We start from the raw sequence: 23,392 nt of genomic DNA on the forward strand, positions 1-23,392 counted from the left end.
CTGAAACATGTGTTATTAAAGTATATTCACTCGACATTTACATGTTTCTATTTTTTTTACCACTGTATAAAAATTATATATTTGCACTTACACTTACACTTACACGTCAACATTTGTCTGACGGAAAACTAAACCAGAGCACGGCCAACAGGTAGCTGTCACCTTTTTAAGATAATGATACGTATTGTGAAAATAATGAGAATAAGAAACTTCCTACTTTTAATAAGGAAAAAAATAAACAGATTTTCACTTCACCTTAACCTGTAGGCTTGCGTTCGCATGCACGCAGAGACGTCAGGCAGACTGGGCGACCGCTCTGGGCGCTTTTTTCCTTGAGGGCGCCGAATAAATAGAATGCTTTTTTACCAACCTACAGATTCAAGTAGGGTGCAGTAAGTAAGGAAACTGAGAACCGTTACTCGGGGGAAACCGCCTTTTAAAAGAAAGTGCAGGTATCTTGTTTATATATCGCCACGTCACTATTGTAATTGCAGTGCGTCGCTTTTTCACATCCATGACAATTTAAGTGATGGGGTGGATGATGAGTTAATTAAATCTTGGGCTATCCTATCAGGCAGCTCGATGTCGGACTTTTGATCTCCCACCGAAGTCCCTGGGTTCGAGTTCCGGCATGGGTGTTCTTTGTGAATGTCCCTTCATCAATTTATGTAATCATCACTGACCTTCGTCTTCGCGAATAGCAGAAAAGCGGCATAAGATAAACAATATACATGAGGCATGGCAAACTGCCAGACCACGGTTTATGTAACGCGTTCTGCGAGTAGTCATGTATATCTATCTCATTGTTAGGGAGACAAATTTATGGTAAATAAAAACTGAGGAGAGCGGTAAATAAAATGTTTGATCAGCGGTATATACCAGCGGTGAAAAAAAATAATTGGTACATACTTTTTCATCATGAGAGGAAACAACATACAAATGAGCTAAAAATTGATAAACTACTTCATTTTTATATACTGTACACATACAAAAGGACTTAGCTGTCCAACCAAATAGAAAACATCAACACAAAATCACTTCATTTCTAAATTGCATATCTCAAGTGATATTTTCATTGTATATATTTAAAGGATAATATCCTTGCTGTTCAACAAATAAAATAATCACTACTGCACATACACAAACACATGTTGAAAATCACATGATGATAAACAAAATTAATTCATGACTGAACACAAATGACACCATTGTTTCCCTTGATGTGCGGGAACAGACTAATCTTATCGCTGCTACAGCTAGCAAGTTCAATGAAACTGGAAGTTGAGTAGACATTCGGGAGAAGAAAGAAATGCAGCTTGGCAGGGAGCGAAGTTTTCGAACTGAGATTATGTGCATGGGAAATCCAAATTTGCAGCGTCTTCCTGATGTGATCGAAGATAAAACGTTCTTCAGCTGCAAGTGGTAGGAAACCTTATGCAAACGTTTCGTTACAAATGGACAGTTTGCGTGCACAACCTCGATTGCCGGTTTTTGCTTGTTTTCTACTTAATTTGATGATATTTCACAGTTATTTCGCGAAAAGGCGTTCATTTCGTGAAAAAGCACACATTTCGCATAACTTCGCGAATAAAACTCATGCATATTTCATCATTGGGGGTGTAGTTACGTGCAGAATGTTCAAAATTGTATATTTTTTTCACATTTCGCGATTTCGAGCATCGCGAAAATTCAATGTCCCTACTCATTGTGTTTGTTCCATCATCCTTATCATCTCATTATCGCCCATCATCCCTATCGCACAGAAAAGCAACGGAAATTAACCATATATTATACATAGTGTATTAAGAAGGGCAGTTCTGTTACTTTATTTTCACTTTCAGTGCCCCACATATATTCACAAACTCTATTTAGTAGAAGCATTCTAATTTTTGCAAACTCATATCACTCTGGCATGCTTAGGAACTATAGTTGTAGTTACATATGTGTATGAGTAATGGATTTTTCATTTTCGATGGCAGCAAAAGACAGTCTCGCCTGTACCATTCGTGGCAGGAGCAAAAATCAGAGTCCGCTCTAATATTCTCGACAGGAGCAAACGACAGTCTCGCCTCTGTAATTCTCGACAGAAGCAAACGACAGTCTCGCCTCTTGATATTCTCGACAGGAGCAAACGACAGTTCGCCTCTGATATTATCGACACGACCAAACGACAGTCTCGCCTCTGATATTATCGACAGGATTAAACGACAGTCTCGCCTCTGATATTCTCGACAGAAGCAAACGACAGTCTCGCCTCTGATATTCTCGACAGGAGCAAACGACAGTCTCGCCTCTGATATTCTCGACAGGACCAAACGACAGTCTCACCTCTGATATTATCGACAGGATTAAACGACAGTCTCGCCTCTGATATTCTCGACAGGAGCAAACGACAGTCTCGCCTCTGATATTATCGACAGGATTAAACGGCAGTCTCGCCTCTGATATTCTCGACAGAAGCAAACGACAGTCTCGCCTCTGATATTATCGACAGGAGCAAACGACAGTCTCGCCTCTGATATTATCGACAGGATTAAACGACAGTCTTGCCTCTGATATTCTCGACAGGAGAAAACGACAGTCTCGCCTCTGATATTATCGACAGGAGCAAACGACAGTCTTGCCTCTGATATTCTCGACAGGAGAAAACGACAGTCTAGCCTCTGATATTCTCGACAGGAGCAAATGACAGTCTCGCCTCTGATATTCTCGACAGAAGCAAACGACAGTCTCGCCTCTGATATTATCGACAGGAACAAACGGCAGTCTCGCCAGAAGCAAACGACAGTCTCGCCTCTGATATTCTCGACAGGAGCAAACGACAGTCTCGCCTCTGATGTTATCGACAGGAGCAAACGACAGTCTCACCTCTGATATTCTCGACAGGAAGAAAAGACAGTCTCGCCTCTGATATTCTCGACAGGAGAAAAGGACAATCTCGTCTCGGACATTCTCGGCAGTTGGAAAATACAGTTTGTTCCCTGACAAATGCGACAGGAGCAAATGGAAAATTGAAAACAGGATTGATTAGTTATCTTTTCTAGGAAGAGAAGATAGGTTGTCTAATAGATAAGCATGTCTATAAGTGTATTGATTATTTGGCAAATCACGAATCAGCACTGATGTACATAAATTATAATGTTCATGAATGTTTTGTTTGCAACTATTTAGAATGAAGTGTCTCAGTAGATTTAAGTTTTCACGTTTATGAAGAAAATTCACGTATAAATCACATTTATTTCCCGATGCTAATGATTCCCTAACTTCCAGAAATTCCCGGGAAGTAGACACACTCTGGCATCGAATGGGAGAATTCTTAAGTTTGAAAACGAGAGTAAACCTGCAGGGGCTCTCCTCACATTCCAGGCACCATCGCATCAACCGCTCTTCTTTTCGTCTTGTGCAAAAAGTAACAAAACCAGTTCGTTTTCCGGCGGACGATCAAGAATTCTTTTTTCTCAATGCAGAGCGAAGCACTTGACCCATTTAAAATATGCGCATAGCAAATTGATGCTAATTAACACAGGTGCATTTTGCGGCTTTTCCTTTCAATGGCATTTTCCTTGACGGTCTGTCTGATCATCAAAGCGAAAGAAGAAAATGTAGGTAGTGATAAAATAGAGAATGGTACTGGTAGTATGTGTTAGGGATGGTATCGAGGCGAGACTTGGTAGTCTCTCGGATTAGTCTCGTATCGTACATACTTGTCTCGGTCTCGTCTCGATTTACGACTGCTTCCTTGATGGATATGGGTGAAAAATGTACCAAACTTTAATTCCCACATATTTCAATCTAATAACTTGAAATGTTTGAAAACAAATTGAAGGCCCTGCATATGTAAAAGCCTTTGCTCATTTGCAGGATCCATTCAGGCTTCACCCCCCCCCCCGCCCCCACATCTAAAGCTAACATAATAATAGTAATAAATACTATTTTTTTTCACAACAACGACTATACCAAACCACCACTTACGCCTGAATGGTAGAACACGTCAAGGGATCGACTCAAATGTGCCACCGCAGGCAAAGGCGTGGACGAAAGGCGTAGCTTTGGAAAGTAAAGGGGGCAACCGCTCTCACCCAAATTTCCTTGTTTATTAAAATTTACAAGGGTATATTTGTTAACTTCCCGGGACCTGAGGTTCGTGCTCTGCCCCCGCCATCACCTGCGTTATGCTGTTATTAGTAACCTATTTTAATCCAAAATTAGGGGAATAATGTGGATGGTTTCTAAGAGGTTAGGGCCGAGAGGAGAAGTGTAGAAAAGGATTCTAGGAACTTCTCACATAAGTCAGGAAAAAGAGTGTAAGAGGGGAGCAAAGAGAGGAATTTAATCTAAAAAATGTGATTTTACTGCAAGATATGTACAGCTGCATAGGCACATGCTAAAAATAAATTCTACGATGTTCTTCTATTCTCTTTAGCGTTTGTCACTGTATCTAATCACAATTCATTCTTTGGCTCATATCAGCAAAGCTATTTGCGAAAATTCTTCTCCTTTCGAAAAACCGATATGATATTCCGAATTCTGAGCAAAGTACCGTCAAACGGGGTAATATGCCCTGCAAAATCCGTGGCGAGTGACAACACGAAAATTATACGCGAGGAACACTTTGTCCTTTACAAATGTACTGAAGGAATACAAAAGAATTACAAAATATTAAAGGGGGCAAATAAGTCAGCATTTTCGTGACAAAGTTACCCCAGAAAATGGGGTAACTTCGTCATCTCTGCTTACGTTCCTACCAGGTCAAAATTAAGACCATGAAGAGGTAATATCGTCACGCAAAATGGTATGAATTGCAAAATATATCCTCTTGTCATACTAGTGACATTTGTGTATCTTTTATTCTTATTTTCTTTTAATTTTTTATTGCTTTTTAAACATTGAAATCTTACAACATGCTTGAAAACAAAACAAGTTCAGAACATGTATCATAAGGAAACAAAGAGCAAGATGTTTCGTTACAAAACATAGACAATACAATCAGTCATCATCTTCACATGCCTCACACGTTTAATACTCATGACGAAGTTACACTCAAAGACGAAGTGTTGACGGTATATCTGCTTATAATTTATTTTAAAGCATTCAATCTCTGCGTGGTTTGCTACGGTGGCAAGAAGCAATCTCAAATGTCTAGATCACAGGGAAAGCAACCAACCAAAGGCCTTAACAGAAGACATACAAAAAGCGCATAAAAGAAAGAGAAAGAGAGAGAGAGAGAGAGAGAGAAATAGGAGGCCGTCCGTTATTACATGCTAGTCTATTTCCATTACAGTGGCCCTGACCATGACTCTGCACACAGCAATAAAATAACTCTCATATTCCTTTACAACCTTAGCATGCACTGGAAGGCCATTGAAAAAAAACACCCATCAAGAAATTAGTACCTGCAGAAATAACACAGAGGTCCATGGGTGCAGTCGTTCTCTAGAGCCAGCAGCAAGTTGGGGTCCTTGTGGGCCACGGAGCCACACTTGATGTTCAACAGGTAGGAATCGCAGGTCCCGTAAATCCACGGACCGTCCAGGATCCAGGAAGACATCTCTGAGGACACCGCGGCACTTGCCTCTTCGACGACGCTACCGTGTCTGTTCTCACCGGCAGCTGTCGAGGAAAACGAGGAAGCAGGTCATCCGCCGTTCCATATAGGAAATCTGGAGGCCGGGAAACCTACTAAAAGTTACGTTTCCCACGACAATCGATACGGAACTCTCTTGCCAAAAGCCACCTTCACTTCTTGCATTATGCCGGAGATGATGGCTGCCTCCCCGCCTTCTCCAAAAGGCAAGGAGTTGTCCAGATTTCTACGACGCCCTCCAGTTCTGTCCTCCAGCGGGCATCGTGACAAACACAGGAAGCTGTGCCATGAAAGTAAACAAGCCTTTTTTTCCTCCGCTGGGGCTGCTGGCGAATGTGTCAACTGCACGAGAGTCCAGCTTTCTCGTGTGCGTGTTACGGTTGGCAAAAGAAACTGACTTTTGGCAATGGCCTTGCTTCTGGGCAATGTCGCAGCATGATTAAAATCTTTAGGGGAGAGGGGGTAAGTAGTTACATTTAGTTCGCCACTTTCTCCGCCAAGTTTCCAAGACACAGATAAGTTACGCAGACCTACAGTGAGTTTAGAAAAGTGTACGAAATTAGCTGTTGCAATTTGTATAGTTCGACGCCTGACTATATCAAGATGCTCTTTTTGGAGACTGTGTAATTCAGATCCTTACAAACATTTGTTTTTAATCCTTTTTAACGCACGAGCAAAGACAATTGGATATTTTCAGAATATTGGAGTATGAGTTCCTTACATTTATTTGATCAATAAATTTCGTACTGCGCCAACTTAATGCGATTATGAGTGTAAATGAATACCTGGCGACATTCGTGGGCCACAAAAAATGGCTTAAATCCAAGACATCTAGCTTCGCAGCACGAATCATTTTACATATCTTACATTGCCAGACATTGAAGTATGAAGTACCTATAGGTTCTCGTAGCCTGATGCTGAACTAAAGTAACAACTTTGGGAGCAACATTTCAGTGCGAAGTCTAAGGAAGAATTTAGTCTGATGCATCGGGTATCGGCTCAGCCCTAAAGGAAAGTTGATCGATCAAAAAAGCTGCTGGAGCATGGTGTAAATCACGTAACCTCTACTACAGAAGAAACAAAGAACATGTGGAAGCCTCCCTCCACATCCCTATGTCCCTTAACGGTGCGATGAAGTGTACAGTTAGCAGCAATAAAAATGGGACACTTAGATCCTACAGTACTCGCTTCTGTGCTTGGCGTTATGTGTATGGACTAACTCTACGGCGGAGGCCGAAACTTGCCACCGAGTAATTCAGGATCTAGGTGTCGCATTTTCATTGGTGGAATAGCTTTATCTTTACCGCCTATTTATACGTTAAGAACAAATATCCATTGACGAAAACCAATAGAGAATGCAATAGTAGAAGTAGAAGAAGGAAGCTGCTGTTTGTGTAGAGAAAAAGTTGCCAACGTTTTTTCAGACCATTTTACTTGCATATAGGAAGGCCAAGACGAAGATTGAGGGATAACGTTGAGATGGACCTAAAAGATTGCATTAATCTTGCCCAGGAGAGGGACAGATGGAAAGCTTGTGTTGCAGCAGCCATAAACCTTCGGGTTTAAGAAGGCTACAGAGTTAGTTTACTTGCATATAGGCACATCGGAACTGGGAAAGTGGGATCCAAATGTATGTACGAGGGAGGATCAAATGAAAACCTTAAAAGTTTATTATAAATTTCAAATGTTGTGGTATTGCAATGAAAGTTGGCAATATTGTTTCTAACAGTATTCTCTTTCTTCAGTAGGTGGCAGAAGAGTCTAGTCAAACAAGCGCCAGCACAGGAGCAGTTTCAAGATGGCCGCCCCACTGTCCACATGCACAGCATTAGAACAGCGTTCGGTGATCCGGTTTTTGAGTAGTGAAGGTGTGAAACCAATTGAAATTCACCGCAGGATGGCAGCAAAGTATGGTGATTCGTGTTTGTCCCTGCAGCAAGTATACGAGTGGTGTAGGAAGTTTAAAAGTGGTGTAACATCTGTGGAGGATGCTCCTCGACCGGGACAGGCTCACCGCGTAGTGACCGACGACAACATTGCGCTAGTGGAACAGCTTGTAAAGGACAACAGGCGTATTACCCTGAAAGAAATCGCAACAATATTGAATATGAGCTTTGGTTCAGCTCAACACATTGTGCATAATGTTCTGAATTTCTATAAGGTATCGGCACGATGGGTCCTACGTCAGTTGACCGCTGAATTGAAAGATCGTCGCGTCGACGCCTGTGAAGAACTTTTACGTCGTTTCAACACCGAGGGTGATGCATTTCTGGACAGGATTGTTACAGGCGATGAGACCTGGGTTCACTATCATCAACCAGAAACCAAGAAAGCGAGCAAGGAATGGCGGCATAGCTCTTCGCCGAAACCAAAACAAAATCTCACTCAACCATCAGCAGGAAAGGTCATGCTCACTCTCTTCTGGGATTCTAAGGGAATAATTTTGGAACAGTACATGGACAAAGGAGTGACAGTAACCAGTGCCTCGTATTCAAACATGCTGAAAAATGAACTTCGCCCTGCCATCAGGCGTAAACGGCAAGGACTTTTGTCCTCAGGAGTACTCCTACAGCATGACAACGCCCGACCGCATACTGCCCGTTTGACCGTTGAGACTATCGATGACATCAAATTTGAGTGTCTCATTCATCCACCCTATTCACCAGGCCTTGCCCCCAGTGACTTTCATTTGTTTGGACCACTCAAAGAAGCTACGTGCGGCAAACATTTCAATAGTGATGAAGAGGTGAAAAATGCGGTGCACGAGTGGCTACAATCTCGATCAAAAGAATTCTTCCACCGTGGTATCCATGCACTTCCGAAACGGTGGAATACTTGCATTGAACGTCAAGGGGACTACGTTGAAAAATAAGTGGTACGATTTCCTTTTCATTGTTACATTCTAGCATTTATTGCACTTTTAAGATTTTCATTTGATCCTCCCTCGTACAATGTACTTTCACAGGAGATCGAAGCCAGTCAATATTTTTTCAATGACCTAACGTTGTTTTGCTTGGGCCAAAGGCAGGGGCTACAATCGCCATCCACCAAACTTCTTACGCACGCCACTGACTTAAGGTATTTTCCCATCTGCGGTTTCAGTAGCCACACGTTTGTCGACCTCTAATACCTGTGGTTTCATAGAAGCCGTTCGAGGAAGAGCGTCCTTGATGACCCATTTGCACTCGTATATGCTTGTGAATTCGAGCATGAATGCCCATAGGCACGGTGCGTATTCAATTACAATACATTACCTAAATCCCGCCCTGCATCCAACACACGACACACACAAAAGCAAGTAATCCAAACATGAGCTGCAGAGAGAAGACTGCAAATTTTTAAATTAACATTGCACGCAAAAGTAATTAAAGGTTTGACAGGCGTTATAACTGCTATAGGAGGATGCACGCAAGAACGCCAAGCGGATGTTTACAGGCGTTGAGGATAGTTGACGTGTAATTAAAAGCTAACGGATTGCTAGCCGCAGCCTCTGTCAGCCATACAAATCCTTGCGTTATCTGGTGCGAGAGGAGGGAAACTAATAATGAGGTAACGAACGATAGAGAGAAAGACAGAACAGAAAACTAGGACATCAGAGAAGAAAGGAATAAGTGGTCAGAGAAGGAAAGGAGACAGTCAGAGAAGGAAGGAATAAGTGGTCAGAGAAGGAAAGGAGACAGTCAGAGAAGGAAGGAATAAGTGGTCAGAGAAGGAAAGGAGAAGTAGTCAGAGAAGGAAGGAAGAAGTGGCCAGAGAAGGAAAGGAGAAGTAGTCATAGAAGGAAGAGAGAAGTAGTCAGAGAAGGAAAGGAGAAGTAGTCAGAGAAGGAAAGGAGAAGTAGTCAGAGAAGGAAAGGAGAAGTAGTCAGAGAAGGAAAGGAGAAGTAGTCAGAGAAGGAAGGGAGAAGTAGTCAGAGAAGGAAGAGAGTAGTACTCAGAAGGAGAGAGGGGTAGTCGGAGAAGAAAAGAAAAAGTCACCAGGAAAAAAGGAGAATAGAGGCAGGGAAAGGAAGTAGTAAAAGAGAAACGGGGATGGAAAGGGGTAACATATAGACAAAGAAGGAAACCAGAATATCAAATATAAGTTTACCACAAGATTTATATTTTGAGGATGGATTAGTGAATCCCAAAGTGAGCGATCTTGTCCCTTTGGAGACTATGATTATACCCAGAAGCAAGACAAGAACTCTGTGAAGAGGTAGCGATGTCTATTTGTTTACCATTGCAAGCCTTGTATTTTTTGTGCTTGTATATTTATTTAACATGGATTTATTTCCACTTTTCGCTAATAGCGACGATGAAGAAGAATGATAATTAGATGAAATTTATGAAGGAACACTCAGAAATACCTATGCCCAGACCGGGACTGGAATCCGCGAATTTGGGTGGCGAGATCGATCAGTAATAAAGCGAAGCATTCTCCAAGAAGCGTTTCCTAAAATTGGGGGAAATTGAAATATGTTTTATCATCCTCGCCATCCGACACAATCTAGTTTTACTTTTTTTACGACATTGAGTTCAATTCAAGCCAGAGCTTCTTTTCCCCCTGACTGCTCAGTAGAATCAAAGAAATGAGGCGCCAACTAAATACAATTTTGCGATTGCGACCACCTCTAATTTCGTACACAGGAGTCCAGTGTGTGGATGAATGGGCGACTTAGTTTGGTACATGGAAGAAATAGGGCCGTGGGACCAGTGTGCCATAGAAATGAGGTTGTTGGGATTTGTATACGGAAGAAAAGGAGCGGTGGAGGTTTGTATACCAAAGAAAAAGGCTAAAAGAGCTATGGATATTTGTATGCGGAATCGAGGAGTAGTGGAGATAGTGGGAAGTAATGTGTGGAATGAAGTAGGCGGTGAGATTCTTGTGCGGACAAGAGAGATCGGGTGTCTTTAGAAGGACCACTAGACTACCAAGTCATAACTTGCATGTCCAGCAATGCTCAGGAAATCAGCATACCGGATTGGGGGAAACAAATATCGTGAAAGAACCATCATGGGGGATGTGTTTAACAGGCCAAAAGCATGTAAAAACCTCTCACTCTTTTTAAATTTACTTTCTGCGATGCAGTGGAAATAAAAAAAGACAAGCATGACCACAACACACAGTTCTTATGCACTTTAAAAAAAAAAAGCGGGGTTATCTTCTGTGCACATAGCTTGACCTGGTAACACTGCAGGCAGTTTGCCCCCAGCACTGGGGACCGCAAGCGGGTGCAATGTATCCGATCCCGCTGGTCACGTGTCCGTCGCATAACTATCACGGGGAAACCGGTTCTGCCGATCCAACAGCGACCACTTTTATCAATGACCGAGCCAAAAACAGTGTTGCCACGTGGGAATAAATTACTCCCGAATTTAAAATAAGGAGCGCATTTGTTCCTCCCTCCCCCTTAATGCACTGCGACTTGCAGGTTGTTTTAGGATGTATAAAATGCTTACCCGTGCGGTTGCCAACGGGACTACATTCCTACAAATATGAGTCTGCGTATTCTTTCCTACAAGCCAGACAATGAGAGTGAAGCCACGTTCCTGCGTGACAGGAATACCAGATCCTGCAGACAGGAACCAGGTGGCAGGGAAGGTAGGAGATGCGAAGAAAGCAACACTCTCGCAATGTTTGGAAATTTAATGACAGACTCTTTATTTATTTGATTATTCTCTCATTCGTCGAGCCACGTGCGTTTAGTGTTTCGTTAGCAACTGAAACATGATAAATATTTCGTGCAACATCATTCGAAGCCGGGGTACGAAGTTAATTCTTATATTTGAAAAACTAATTCTGGAAATTGTGTAAGTCGTTCCCAAGGGCGTCACTGGTTATTTCACTTTCTTCATCTAAACATGGTACCTTGTTGTATATTGTAGAAAGGAGAGCCTTGTAGTGGAATCCAAGGAATTTCCATTGCTCGTGTGGCTCGAAGACTGAACTGGTTTATTAAGGAATCAGGTCTGATTTTGCCGTTGATGATTTTCATGCAAAACTTTAATGTCTGCTAGTTCAGGAGGAGTGTGTGGTGGCTGAATATTCAGTCATAGGCGTAACTTGGCGGCAAGGTCGTTTTTAGGGGGGTCCGGGGGGCCCGAACCCCCCAGCCCCGAAAGACTTACCAAGTACAAAAAAACTAAATAATGAAAATATGCGTTGTTTAACATTTGTTGTATAATCGAGGGTTATTTGTTTCAATTTATTTGAAGGCAGTAAATATTTAGTTTTTATAATTCCTTTATTTAACATTAATCTGATGTGTGTGTGGGTGGGTGTGTGCAAACAAAAGCTAACGTAGTACAATGACTGAATAACAACATAATTATTTCATTGGGAGACGCTTGACACTAAACTATCCTACCGCACTGCCAAGGATGTATAGGGGCGAAGTCCAAGATTCTGCCCCCCCCCCCCACCCGAAAGACTTACCAAGTACTAACATTAAACAATGGTTATTTCTTTTCGCCAAACTTTGAATGACAGTACCAAAGATATTAATCTGAAACTTTAATTTTCGTCAACCGGATCTAACATTATTTCTTGATATTTAATAAATATTCAATTCTTTATCTATTTGGCACTGATTTCCTTGCCAGCGCAGTTGCTTTTGAACAAATTTTTGTGATCTTAACCACCCGTTTTTACTTATAAATGTAATAATAGCAATACAATATTAATTTAATATTTATTATTATTATAATTTAACCGTTTACATGATTATTTATTATTATTATTTGCGAGACACTTGGTTCAGACCGCCCCGAAATACATTTCTAAATACATGCCTGCTTGACGGGGCAAGGGGGTATTTCCCTCTCCCCAAAATTTGCAGGTTTATTAAAATTTATAAGTTAATGGTACTTTTGTTAACCTCTTCGGGCGTGAGAAGCAAAGTAATGAATAATTTTAACGATTTCGCACTTTAACAGTTATTTTCCGCCCCTGTTCAAAGAAGGTGTAATGTCTTGTTTATGGAGGTGTCTCCGAGAAGGTATTATGTGGCGCGTAGCGGCCAAAACAAAAAAGCAGAGCACAGAATCGTACCTGAAAAGATTACTTCAGAAGCCACGATCCTGATAGGAGAGCATTATTAAGAATAAGAGAAGAAGAAAGTTTTGAAAAATAGGCCAACAGATTATTTACTTTGAGTTCCATTAAATCTGTACTGGAGACCAAGGAGACGTCTCGAGACTTCAGTGGTAGCGTGAAACATCTCTGTTTGTTATACATTTGCAACTTGGAAGCGAGTCTCAACTCCAGAAACCTCCAATCAACAAGCGAGCCGTTGACGTCAACTTAACCCAGCACCTATCGCTAGCCCTCCTGCTCATACCATCGTTTCTCAACCTATGGGGCGCGACCCACTGCTGGGTCCCAAAGGGGGCGTTTGGTGGTCTCAAAAATGTATTTACTGTGGCTTAGAAACCTAGTACATTTAAATTACTAAGATATATTGTTTCAACTATTTAAATTCAACCTGTTTTGTACGTAGTCTAAACGCTACATTTATGTTATTCGCGCTCTGCCATTGGTTTTTACCGGCATCTCTCAATTTCAGCATTTGTTTTTAGTTAGATGTTTTACTAGAGTAAATTAGTCTTTAAAATTACATATTTACTTTTCTAGGAGTAAGTATGTGTAATTCGTTTAAGCAAGCGTAAATTAGGGAAGGTAGCAAATGATTATCAACTGGGTGCACACCCCTACAAGTAATTCTGCCGGCGCTCATGCTTATGGGTCCCATGAATTGTAATATCCTTCAAGGTGGGTACCGGACTGAAAAAGGTTGAGAATCACTGCTCTACACTATTGATAACGGGTCTCCCTTATCGCACAACAATAGGACAACCTTGCGTTCTGACGTCACCGGGGAATGCTTTTATTGCTAGGTTAAATGCCTAAGTTGTCAGGTTAGGCTACCTAGGTTTAGTTCTACCATAAATAATACATTTACAGTGTATTTGTGGTAATACAACCGAACCTAACAGATCTAACCTAACAACGTAGGCATTCCTCGTCTGGCCTCAGAACGCAAGGTTGTCCTACAGCTGTGTGATAAGGCAGACACGTTGATAATACAGATTAATTGATTGGTAGGCTCACTGGCTAAACTCGTGCGGTCAGCTGGATATGTTCCGAATGTAAATAAAATATGGAGAAAATGAAATTAAAATTCTTTGGTCTTTCGGCTGGACTTTTGGCCAACGCCAGGACAGCTGGTTTTCGAATGTTCATCTCCTTTAGATAAATCGCTAGGATATTCCAAAATCTGGAAAATTACATGTGCCTTGAATTCCTTCTAAAGCATTCATGCGAATCTTCATGATGTGTGGTAATTTTCGTTTCTACGTAAGTCCATTAAAGTATTGACAATATATAGACAACGGCGAGAGAAAACCCCACGAATATTCACGTGAATGTTCTACAAGGAATTCTAAAGATGTGTAATTTTTCAGATTTTCAAAATATCCTAGCGGTTTTGCGGAAGAAGAAAATTCGAAAACGGTTTGGCTGGCGCTGGTCAAAGGTCCAACCGAGCCATAGTAACAAACTGACAAAACACACGCTTGGATTTGATTCGTTGTTTAGCGTCGGTATTCTTCCAGTTTTGACTAATCGCGACGATGAGGATGAGTGATATGATGAAATTGGTGAAGGAACACTTACAAAGAACATACATGCTCAGGACGGGATTCGAAGCCTGGACCCCCTGGCGACGTAGCCTGCTGTGTTAACCACTCCGCTACGAAGGTCGGCAAAACACATACTTGGATTTGTTCGATTCTGATAATAATATGATAAAACAGTGGTTGGCAAAAGTGACTGGGGGAAATAGGTAAAATTAGCTACATAGACCACTGAAACGTCTATACACAGAGAAAAATGTTTGTTTGGATTAACCAAAAAAATGGTAGTGGTGTACAAATCGTTTGTTTAAATAGGCATCAACCAAACAATTGTTCGCCAGCACCTAAAGATTTGGTCAAGTTCTATTTGTTTGTCGTAAACAATTTTTTGGTTACCAAAACCAAATATTATTTTGGTAAATCTAACCAAATGTAGCCCATTTGTTTAGGAAAACCAAATAATTTAGTCAAAATTGCTAAACGATTTGTTAAATAATTTATTCATAATTACTTATGTTATAATGTGGCTAATTTTAGCTAGGGTGGATAGTTTTAAGAAACTAACTGCTTTCAAAATACACATTCAGAATAGAAAGTTCACGTGAACTACGCGTTTTTGAAGCGTGTTTATTTTTCTGCGCCACAGTTAGCTTCTGCTTATATGTTCAGAATCAAAAAGGTTGCTCATGGGAGATTTACTTTTATTCACTGCAGTACATTTTCTTCTTTAATTTGTAGCTTTGATGTTCGCATATCTTTCGAAGAGAGTTAAAGCACAATTTTTCACTATGATTACAATCAAACGTACCATTATTTGTTGTCCAAAAACGTATGTTTCTTCTACACATTTTGACAGAACCATCTAGCGGCCGGTGTAGGAAACTCAGTATAAAGTAAGTATATTCTGAGCTTTTTTTCAGAATATTAGGTTACACAACAACATAACGACTCGCTTCGAGTAATTACACTGGTCAACAAATTTTAATTATTTTTTTTTTGCGACATGGATGAAAATTCACTTTTCTTTATTAATCCATGATGCTGAACACGATACTGACAATGAAAATGCCACTCAACTTCCGGTTTAAGAATTATACGAGGTATTGTCGAAAAGTCGGGTTTCCCAATGTTCTAACGTAGTGGAATGACGTATGCTTGGTGTGCACGTGACTTTTACGCTTGAACTGTATTATGCGAACAGTACAAAACGTGGGTATATTTCCATCTGCCTTTCCAAGTAAATTCATGAATCATAGTTTTTACATTAATCACAAAATAATTATTTTCTGTTATACTACTGTATGGTGTGTTCTTTACTACTTACGTGGGATTAAATCAGCTTCCTCTTTGCTTCCCTTTTGCAGCGAAGTTCAAGATCATCCCTGGTTACTGTCCAGCAATAGTCGGCAAGCATTCCTCTACTCCATTTCCCTTGGTATCTTTTCTCCATTACAGATATTTGTTGGTGGAAACGCTCACTGTGTTCATCACTTACCTCCCCACAACTTTTCGGGAAGAGATTGAGATGAGAGTAAAAAATGCAATTTAAGGAACATATTGCAACCTATTTTTTGATACGATGAAACCAAATTATTTACAAGTTTCCTTCAGCACGTTTGTTTCCCAAAAAATTGTTGGAGACTTCTCCGAAAGAACTCCATGTACGTTTCTCAACATCACTTAGCAGGTGTTCGAAGATCTCGTCCTGGTGAAGTTGACGAATTTGAGAGCCCACAAAAATTCCTTCCTTGATCTTCTGTTCACTCATTTTTGGAAATTTGTTAAGTAGATATTTGAATACCAAAGAGTATCGATCCAACTTTTTGACAAATTTTTTGATCAGTCCAAGCTTTATATGAAGTGCAGGAAGTATAATATTTTCAGATTCAACGAGAGGTTCATTATGTACATTCATATTTCCAGTTTCCATACTTTGACGTAATGGCCAATCCTTTTTAATAAAATGAGAAACTCTGTCTCTGCTATTCTATTCGCAGAGGAAACAGCAATATTTGGTATAGCCTTGTTGGAGTTCAGTTAAAATAGCAATGACTTTCAAATCTGCACATATTTTCCATAGGTATGTACCTAGTTGTTCTATTTAATTGATTGAAGGAGGAATTTTAGGCTATCATACGATTCTTTCTTTTACACAGAATAACCAATAAGGATTGACGTCAACTGATTGCTGTTATGAAGCAGTACAGCTTTTAGACTTTATTTCGATGCATCTATGAACAACCGCCACTCTTCGCAGATGTGCTTAATGCCCATAGCCCCCAATAAACCATTAATATCACTGCAGTATATCAGATCTCCTTAGGTAGAAAAGTATTTTTCCAACATTTTTTTACCGTCACGATATAATGACACCTTCACATTACTAGCCAGAAAATTCCATTGTTGAACTCTGGAGGCTAATAGCTCTGCCTTGGCTAACCTTGTGCTGTTCTGTAAGTTTAACATCACCTGCAAAGTCCGGATCTGTAGATGTGGAAGGTTGTGGATCGTATAGTTCGTCTTGTGAGTCTACGGAATAAGATTCAGGGGGTGTTGGAACAGGTAGTTCATTACTATGCACTACAGGACGAGAAGCAGAACGAATATTTGGAAATACAATTGTCTTCTTTTTAGTATTGGACATACGTTGTATTGATGGGACCATACAAAAAAATAAACAATCGTCTGTATGATTAGTGGGCTCCAGCCGAATCATGGGAATAGCAAATGACATCAATGGTCTTCTGTGATTCATCCAGTCCAGCAGATTCGTGTAGCAGGTCTTACAACGGAAATGTGGAGCCCAAGTCTTATCTTCATCTCCGAATTTGCAGTATTTACCGAAATATAGATTGTAGGCTGTTCTTACAGCAGGGGTAATATTTCTCCGCTGTCCAGAAAACACAATTTGACCACAAACGTAACAGACATTGTTAGCATTGATAATGCATTTACGTGGCATTTTTTAACATCACTCAGCAATTTAATTAAATGTCAACCTTACCAGAAACGGACCACGTAATACGCAAACACGATCTTTGATAAATGCACACACACTACCTAGTTTTATAAAGCCACAATCACGTCTGCACAAATTAACACCCCACAAAACAATGAATAAAGAGGTTTTGTGGCTGATCTTTAACAGTTCCCCCTTTCCTTACAACAAATAAAAAAAATAAGATAAGAAAAGAAAAACTCAACATTTACTTCTTACAGCTGTTATTTATTACAGATTTATTGTTTATATAGAGAACTTCTCCAAATCAACATTGCCCTGTAACTCAATTATAATTAGTCAATTGCGATTTTTAACTACAGTTTCGTATTTAGGAGACCAATATTGACTAGAAATTGTATATATCACTCATGTCGCATTTTGGCTGTTGACCAGTGTTATCTATCTACATGAGTTTCAATTTTCGACAAAAGACTTTCATACTACACTCGACGAAACTAGACAATCGTTATTTCAAATTCGAAAGCACGCTCACGCACATATAGTAAATTTAACCAAACGTTTTGTTTCTCTTTACTTACATATGTATCATTTTGTTTACGAGTACCATATTTCGTCTGACCAAATTTTTTGGTATTCTTAAACAAAATTATTTAGTAATTACAAGCAACATTTGGTTATCGGAAACAAAAAGCATAACCAAACAGCTCAACCAAACTTTTTTGGTAATTCCAAACAAACGAGTTTTTTCTGTGTAGAGTAGTTGGCATGGCCCTCCTCTCCCATTCGATACACCATGTAAGTATACCGAGGCAAAAATATTCCCCTTCAACCCCCTCATCTTACAAACACCTTGGGCGTTAAGAAATTTAAAAATAGATGGCTTGTGAATGAAGCTCCTAAATATTTCAATGCACAATAGATGCAGAGTCATTACGTGGGAGCCGTGCACTCAGTTGCAGATGTCGTCGAGTGTCCGTGGGAGGAGAGAGAAGGCGTTCAGATATTTCTGCCTTCATCTTGCACTGACCTTGCTCATATGCAAACGCCACACTCCGTTTGCAGTGCAGGTGTGAGTGAAGCAAATTTCAAGGCACGATATGGCGTTCGAGTCGCCAACTTGCGGAAGCTCCTGAAACTCCTGACCAAGACAGCAACTCGTATTAAGCACAATAATTGGGACTTGTGATTTCCTTAAAACTTTACACTTAAGGGGACGAGGAATAGTTTTAATGTCGAGCCAAACGCGAGGTTCTAAACAGACAATCTTTCGCCAACTTTTCGTCGCGTCGAGCTGAGAAAATAGAGGTGTTTGCGCTGGATGGTCGTAGGAGGAAGAGAAAACTTAGCACTACGCTTATGGATGTATTATTTTACTTGTTCTCTTGGGAATACCAAAGTTCCGATGGCGTAGAAAAACACGTGAACAGAAAGAGAACGCATTGAAGATTTCAGTTGTAGTAAAAGTCGAAACTCCCATTTGATTACCAGTAACTTGAAGCTCAAGTTGTTTTGTTTTTTCTCCGGATGGGATTCTGTAGCTAAATTCTTATTCATTATATTTTTTTTTTAACCATCGTGTCTTGCTTAATAATAATCAACTGAAATAAACGCTTCCACTTGCAACATATGGAGAAATTCACATTCCGACGATATTGAAATAAATGTACACCTCGTGCGAAAATGTCACTTTTCGGATTAAACAAAGTCACTTAGTGGTGACGCTGGAGGAGACCTAGCACGAGACACTACCCCTAAACCTCGAACCAAGGAGTCAAGATCCGCTCCTTGCTCGAATCTCTGATCAACATTGTCTGAGTGTCTAATTCAGCACATGCTAGGAGTAGTTAACGCCTCGATTCAAAAATCAAATCGTTTAAAAAAAAGGGGGGGGGGAATGTAACCCACTATCTCAGATTTTCTTCAAATTTGCTACATTTGTTGCTCATGTGGTCTTAAAAAAAATAGCTTTAATATTCTTCAATATTTGGTTCAGGAGATGCATGAGTGTATAGAGTTTACTGAGACACTCATCTGACAAAATGTTGGAATCGTGGATTCATTATTGTAGACCTCAATTCAAAAACTTGTACACGATTAATTTGATCGTATACAAGGCGCTTTACTCAGTAATTAGAATTTGTTGAAATTTTGCACTTGTCTTAAGAAATAAACGAACTTCCTTGGAAACATAAAATGTTTCTAAATTTTAAACGCACAAAAATTCTCTCTAGAAACAAAGAGAAAATATTGAAAAAATTATGGGTTGGTTTCAAACTAGTTTTTTTTACCATGAGCCCCACTTTGAAAACGGATGAAAATTGCTACAGTTAAAGCATAATATATGTATATTAACAAGGTCAAAATCTATAATGAAGATATGTGGAGAAACAAAACTACACCTTTTAACTCCATCCACCGTGGCAAGTGAAGACCGGAATATTGAGCTCCTGAAGTGGCACGAAATTTTTGGTTTTGAACTTTTCAACGCAGATCAACGACCAAACGAACCAGGCACTGGCAACGCTGCTTCCCGACATCTCTCGAAGGAATGACATCCTGCGAGCGACACTCCGCTACAAAAGAAAAAAAGAGGAACAAAGAGACGCCAAGTCACGACTCGTGTCTCCTCGCGATTATAACCAACAATAATCAAGCATTCGAAACAGGGACAACGAGATTTGGGACAAGAAGCAAACCTTTCTACGGGGACAAACAGTATTCCACCCACGGCCAACTCTCTAGAGCTCCAAGATTTCTCCTTGCTTCATTTGCCACGGGTCGGGATCACAATGTACAATCTATATGAAGTTCCCCCCCCCCCTTCTTTCCCCGTGTCGCACATGGAAAATAAAAAAAATCTGAGTGTAGCGTATTAGCTCGTTGACATAATTTACACTTATTGAACGGGAGAAAGTTGAAGCTCAGAAACAGTCTTTCGAAGTAAGTTACTTTTTTTTCGACAAAAATCACTTATTTTTTAAAATTAGAAACTGTTACTTTTTCAAGTAACTTTAAGTTACTTTTCTTTGTTTTCGCATAGAAGGAAAAAATAATATTAATCATCTAATGGCGACAGCGTAAGCCACTTCACTATTGGAGAGGCCTTCGTTGTAATGCATAATATTTAGTTTCTTTCGTTTTTGGAATAAAAATTTCTATGCTTATGAAATAGTACAAATTTCTGTTAGCATTTCTTTACTTGTCAAATATCTGTGAAACTACGCGATGAATGAAAAAATGGTTTCTACAAAAGTTGTTTATTTTTGTAAGAGGAATAAAAAATATTAAACAAAAAATTAGGTCTATATTATAAAAAAAATGAGTGACGTTCAAAATGGCTGCCTACTAAAATACACATAATGGCATTCTCTTTCAATTTAAGCCGGACCCTGTGGCCGAGTGGTTAGCACATCGCCCTGCGACGCCAAGGGTCCCGAGTTCGAATCGGGCTTGGTTGTTGGTTGTTGGTGAATGTCCATTCATCAATTTCATCATTTCATCACTAATCCCCGTCTTCGCCCAAACGCCCAAAACGCGAAGTAAAATAAACTAAATCAATCAATCAATCAATCTTTCAATTTAAAGTTAATTAACTTTTATTTGAAACATTTCTTACGAAAACGTTTCGTTTGTTCGAGTTATCAACTTAAATGGGCCTCCCCGATGGCGCAGTGGTAGCGTCGTCGCCTTGTAATCAAGGGGTTCCGGGTTCGATACCCGGTGGAGGCACATAGTGGTTCGGATTCCACTTTAAACTGTAGGTCCAGTCCCGATTAGCCTATTAGCCTTACACCAAATCAATCAATTATCAACTTAAATGGTTCACCATGTATTCTAGCAAATTTTACTATATGTCCGCGATAATTACAAGAAATTGGAAATCCTGTCATGTCATGTCTGATAAAAAAATGGTCTTCATAAATTAACCAATCCTTTAAAACATATCAAAAACGATTTGGAAGTTCGAAGAAGAAGGCAGCTGAAAATCTTGTCCCATATTTTCTCCCTTTGATTCAACCCGACCGACACGTACGCAACATGATCTCATATTAAAGGCGGCTTGGTTTACGATCTCCGTACAGGTTTGCGTCCTGTTATTAGCCAAAGTTAATTGCAAGCGCAATTGGTTTGGGAAGCAGTAAAGATTGCTAACAACTCGCAACGGAGGCGAAGAGACCATTGAAATATTGACAACGAAAAGGAGCATGCGTGTGTTTGTTTAGGAAACTTTCCTATCAAGCATCACTCATTTTATTTGTAGCAGAACGATGATAAAAAGAGAGTGGGGAGAACTATGTGAATCCTTTAAAAGTTCTTTAACATTTGTGGACGTTTCGTCATGCACTTTGTTATTAATAAATAAAAGTTTAGGTGGCTGCTAGCGGAGCGTATCTACAGTATAATCTCCTGTATGAATGATGTGGACCTTCACAAGACAGCACAGGGGACAGCTTTACATTTAGCTATATAATTGCAATAATAATTGCACATTAGCCTCTTTTTTGCAATATGACTCAAGTCTTCTAAAGCAGTATATGAAAAAAAGGGAAAATGGAATGCAATCAGAACAGAAATTATTAAACCCACGGCCATGCAATTGGGCGGGTGGCACAAGTTGGCGCTGTTGCCACGTCGGAGCACAACCTCGTGTATTCTGAGGTATAAGAAAATGAAAGATCTCGTAGAGTTAGTCTTTGTAATCCATGTGATACAAACTGACAGTATTTGCTCGAAAGGTCAGGTATAACACAAAAATGACTCGGATAGACGAGGTCAGTAGCGTACGCAGGATTTCATCAAGGGGGGTGTTATTTCGAAAACTTTCTACAAATTCACATTACCATTGTTTTATTATACTTTAATTAATAATAATAATAAATAAATTAATATTTTTATAATTAATTAATTAGTTACTAATAATTAATACTAATGCAGCTGCTATTTATGAAAGAAATAGAACAAAATTACATTTCTTTTGTTCCAAAATAATTGTCTAGTCAACGTTATTTGTATATGATAAGTGAGACATTTTAAGTGTGAAGAAAATCCATACAAACAAGCAAATATATTAAATTTATTAAAATAATCGAAATATGAAACTCATTAAAGGAGCCGAGGTGGACTAATCTGACAACCTCGTGGGAGATCCGGGTTCGATTCCCGGAATTGGTTGGAATTTATCCAGCCTTGTCTCCGCACCCAGCCTCAAAGGAATGGGTACCTGAGAGCAACCTTGGGGGATGAAAATGCGGAGCATGGTGCTGATCACATCACCTGCACCACTATGTGTGCCTTCATGGCACGGTGCTATATGCACGGGGGAATTTACATTACATTTACCTATGGAACTCGCCCAGGATGATGATGAAGTGCGAGAATACATGTTGCTAAATTCCACTGAGTCTATGTTTTCGTTGAAAAGTAAGTTTATAGACATTCCAACACATTTATCACTTCTAGGTGATTCACAAAGCACTTCTTCAACATTATTTAATGATGTGGATGTAGACTCAGCATCACTTGAGTGTTCACAAGGGGATGTGAAATCAGTACCGGGAAGAACGTTTGCAATAAGGACGAAGCAATGAATTTTCACAATTCTCGCGAGAGTCACTGCACGACTTTTTGCAAAAAAAATTGCAAAATTGAACTTTGCGGCCGCTTAGATTGTGTTTGGAATGTTGTGTTTTTCTTCATGCTGCATGGGAATAATAATTCAAATTATTATTATTATTATTATTACTGTCGCAGATCTTTGACTGTGTAAATTAGCCATTTTTAACTTTTTTCTACAGCATTTTCCATAATATTTCAAAAGTTCAAGGAGGAGGGGTTTAAAGCCGGTAACCCCCCCCTTGCGTACGCCACTGGACGAGGTCGGTCTGACGCTCGAACTAAGCAACGCAGCCCGGTTGACGTTGCAAAAAAGTGCGTAGGAACCAGCGACTTTGTCCCGCTCTTGCATTGCTTTTCCCATATGTGGCACCAGCGCAATTCTGCCCAGCCGCTTATTTTCAAGGCTGTGCGTTTAATGCTCCTCATGGTGTAGTGTTTATTTTGTAATTATTACAGTTATTAATGAATTAGTCTTTCTCTTCATTACTTTCTTCACTAATTTACGGGAATCAACTATATCATCAATAGCAAGACTACAGTATATTCCCATTTAATATGTAGAGTGAGAATATTTCCATAACATCTCTGGTTGTTTTGCATATGCAAGCTTGGGGG

At 39.9% G+C, this 23,392-nt stretch overlaps 1 protein-coding gene across 10 annotated transcripts in view; it reads right to left on the bottom strand.

Moving 5' to 3' along the window:
* Window positions 1–23,392, bottom strand: part of Fhos (Formin homology 2 domain containing) — a 292,809-nt gene that overhangs the window by 99,090 nt on the left and 170,327 nt on the right. The gene's annotated exons all lie outside the window — the stretch shown is intronic.

Source organism: Lepisma saccharinum, chromosome 5, assembly GCF_977018435.1.
Source record: "Lepisma saccharinum chromosome 5, izLepSacc3.1, whole genome shotgun sequence".
Classification (NCBI taxonomy): Eukaryota; Metazoa; Arthropoda; class Insecta; order Zygentoma; family Lepismatidae; genus Lepisma; species Lepisma saccharinum.